Below are 4,253 nucleotides of genomic sequence, written 5' to 3'. Positions count from 1 at the left end.
GGAGCACATCTCTGTAAGGATTAACAAAATCGTTTAAACAGGAGTCTAACGCCTCTTGGTTTTATAGGACTTTACAAAGTCCAAAACACATCCACACACACACGCACAATTTCATTTGTGCTCCCAGCAACTCTGGAAGGCAGACAGTTAGAGACAGAAAGTCGGTTTAGAGAGGTTAAGTGAAAATGTTAGTACCACTCAAGGTGGAACTAGGTGTGGGACTCGGGCCTCCTGTCCCTGGGTCTCATCTTGTGGTTTCTTTTTCTTCTTTTCCAATAATGTTTCTGATGACCATTGACTCAGTGAGGGCTCAACTCTTGCTCCCGCCCCAAATGTCAGAACAGTAATAGTATTTCAATAAGCAGTGGAGGGCATAATGATACTTATTTCTCTAGGAGACTTGTTCCTCCCCCCTGGCCTGATAGCCCTAGCCACATGCCAGGAATGCCAACATGATGCCACGCTAACAGCAGTAATTGAAATATAACTTTTCTTCTGAGGAGCCTGGAGTACCTTGTCACCAATTACATCTTTTTTCCCATTCAAATTTCGGATTATCATAACCACCTATGGACAGCTTTCTCACTGAATGTAACCATAAGTTTCCTGGAGAAGGATTAAGAACAGTGTGACATTGGCTTTTTTGGGTTTGGAATGGTGGGCTCTGCTGGTTGTCAGGAAAATTTTGGCTTCCCTAATCATTCAGCTAGAATTCAGTTCTATTCAGCAAACATTTCTGGCCTCATCTTACCTGCCAGATTCTCTACCGTGCAGTTCCAGAAAGAGGTTACATAGTCTGGTCACCATGTCACCGTTTCCTGTTCTAATCCCAAACATCCCTTGACTGGTGACAGTTACCACACAGCTGGCAGGCAGGATAAAGGAACGATTTAGGGGAGCCTGTTATCTCTCAGTCCCATATGTGCTCTTTGGCTGCAGTTTAAAATAAACAGGTTTCTTCCCTCTCATCCCAGGGGGTATGCACCATTTTTCAAAATCCACTTCAAACAGCAGAAGCAGGTCAGTTGATTTGCCTACACTGGGCTCTGATTTCTGCATCTTGACTCTAAGTTCAGGCATGTGTTGATCTTGCAATGCTTCTCTTGGCGTCTGTCTATACATCAAGAAGGACACCATGGGGATTTCAGACTGGTTCTCCCCTCCCCAGTTCCTCCGTCTCTCCCCAACCCCTACTCTCAGTGGACGGTTCTGCTTCCTGCTTCACCAAGACTAGTATGTGCATATTAAGGTCTCATACTTTATCTCTACTCACAGTGTCACTGTCACTACTGTTACTCATCCCCCCACCCCCAATAATCTAAGTGAAATGGGTTTCTTTCCTCAGGAAAACTAACTTCCTCTTGCATAGCTCAGATGCCATTCCTTTCTCCCTGTCAGAGTCGTTCCTCCCCCTGCACCTCAGAATCTCTGAATGTCTCAGGCCCCATATGCCCCTCTCCTCCCCAGCCAGCTGAAGTCCCCTCCAAGGAGGCGTGTTCCTCAAATCTAGACAGTCCAGATAGCCTAGCATGGCACTGTGTCCTTCCGTTCCTCTGACCATCCTTTTTCTGTTCCCTCTGCTGGTTCATGGCCTCGGCTCTTTGCTTTTTTCCGCACTATTCTCACTCATTCCTCCATCCATTTGTTCATTCACTCAGAAGTCATAGAAGATCGAATACCTGCCTGGTCCCAATCCATGCCTAGGGATACGGCAGCAGACAGAACAAATGAGTCTGCTTTCACAGAGCTTACGCCCCAAGGGGAGGAAACAGAAAATAGACAAGCACATAAATTTAAAATAAGATAATTTTAGATAGTGAGAGACAATGGGAGGAACAAGAAACAGGGTAATGAGATAGAGTAACTTCAGGTGGGGGAAGTGGGTAAGAAACTGGTTTAGGTGTCTTAAATATGGAAAATAGGGAGATTTGTTTGCATGTTTTTTTGTGATTAAGCAGCAATACCAAAGAAGTCTAATTAGTCAAGTGTGTCCAGGGAGTGTTACTGTAAGAGGTCCTTTGAGGCAAGAGCAGAACGATAAGAAACCAGCCATTAGATGAAGAACATTCTGGGCAGACGGTCCGTCTGGTGCAAAGCCTCTATTATGGGAAAGAGCTCGATCAGTTTGAGGCACATTTTAAAAAAAGGCAGGTGTAACTGGAACATTGTGGACAAGACAGAGAATGGTAGACGTGAGTGTGAAGAGATAATCAGGGCTCCGGCAGGCCTGGCTATACAGTGGCGAGGAGTCAAGCTTTTATTTATTACTTTATTATTCAAAGAGATGCTGTTGAAGGGCTTAAAGCAATAAAGGTGCATGATCTCACAGAATACAAACAGTGCTCTGGCTACTGTTTGTAGACTAGAAACTACAGTTTCACCCTCAACTGCAAGGGGAAGATAATCATCAAATTGGAAAAGGTAAAAACAAAACCACAAAAACAAAAACAAAAAACAGCAGAAAAGAATTGAAGCCAGAATGATGGAAAGTAGGAGGAAATAATTTAATTGAGTTAAAAACTCTGAGAACAAAGCCATATGTACTTTAGGGAACTTAAGGTACTTGTGAAAATGACTGAGAGCCACTGCCAAGAACCAAAGGAAATGTCAGGAGACTGAAAAGACCAAATGCTCTTGTTTTTAATAGGGGAGAGACAGGAGAAGTGGCTTACGCAAACTGGAGGTAAGTACTTTGTTCTTAAAATCTCATGTAAAATCTTCAAAGTGATAATTTTAAATGGGCTTGGCAAACATTTAGAAAAAAAAACATTGTGATTATTAGGAATCAGCACAAATAGATGTAAGAAAAATTATGCAAAGTTGAGCCGGTTCCTGATGCGGTAGTGGTGGTGAGTGCAGTCGTGGTTGCTAGAATTATCAGACTGAAAATATTTCAGTCACTCTATGTATTTGGGTGAGACTTCCGATAAAATCATAGAATCTCAAAGACAATTAGAACTTTATCAATAATCTATTCCAAATTCCTAACCTATAGAAGATTTTTTTTCTACAACATCCAGTAATTCTTTGGATAATAACATGTTGAACATATCAAAAGGTAATTCATTCCACTTTGGAATGGTTTGAAACATTCTGCTGAAAATCCATTTCTATGTAAATGTAAACCATTGACCCTACAGCTCTCTTCTTTGGATCATTGTAAGTCTAATTCTTCTCACGTACATGCTTTTAAAATTTGTTTTCAGAATGTGTTATGCTATCAATATGGAAAATGGGGAGATATATTTGGGTATTTTTTTGTGAGTAAGTGACAATACCAAACAAGTCTAATTAGTCAAACTAAAGTAAGGTCTCTAAAGTCGTGCCAAAGAACTCTTCTTTGTTTTTTCCTATCCATTAAAAAAAATCTGTATTTGGATCAACTGATTGTCAAACCTAGAGATGAAACAAAGCTAAAGAAGAGAGATATGTTGGATGATTAAATCTGGATTCAATACAAATATTAATAGGATGTGACAATTGGTTGAAACTAATAAATTTTAACAGCAGTAAGTACAGAGTATATTTTTCCAGAATTCCCTGTATAAATTCAAGATGACTCTGCAACAGGTTGAGTGAAAAATACTTCGGGATTTTAACTGACCATAGCTCATTAGGAGTGAGACATGGCTGCAAATGTAATTGAACAGATGCATCCTCTAAAGCAAGTGTGGCCACAATTCCCCTGAATTTATGTGGATCAGACCCCACAGGAAACATCAGCTCCTGTTCTGGATGTCACTTTGAGAATCATGCTGACAAACAAAAAATCTTCTTGAGAAAGTGACCAGGATACTTAAGGGCTGGAAACTACCAGGAAATACACTGTCAGAAACTTATGAAGCTTAGCCCCAAACAAAAAATCTGGGGAAGCGTAGCTGTCTTAAGGAAAACAGCTTTGTTTCATCTCTTAATGGAGTTTGAGGAGGAAGGAGTGTACAGAATTCAACTGAATATAAAGAAGAACTTCCTTAAACATTAGAAGGGACTGACTTGTGAAGTAGTAAGCTCTCATCACTGACAAAGGTTGAGCCGGTTCATTAGGAACGTCCTTGGGGGATTCATGAATTGGGAAGAAAGTTGAATTAAGTCGACTTTAACTTCTCATCCAAGTCTAACACACTGTGATTCAAGGGCTGGTCTTCAAAGCAACATAGAGTTTATGCCTGGTGGCTCCCTGCCCAGAAGGAAGGACATTCTGTTGCTCTGTGATATGTTAGGAGGGAGAATTTCCTGCCTATGGTTCACTTACA

Source organism: Camelus bactrianus, chromosome 33 (assembly GCF_048773025.1).
Source record: "Camelus bactrianus isolate YW-2024 breed Bactrian camel chromosome 33, ASM4877302v1, whole genome shotgun sequence".
In the NCBI taxonomy this organism is placed as follows: Eukaryota; Metazoa; Chordata; class Mammalia; order Artiodactyla; family Camelidae; genus Camelus; species Camelus bactrianus.
Note: the sequence above shows the minus strand (reverse complement) of the source record.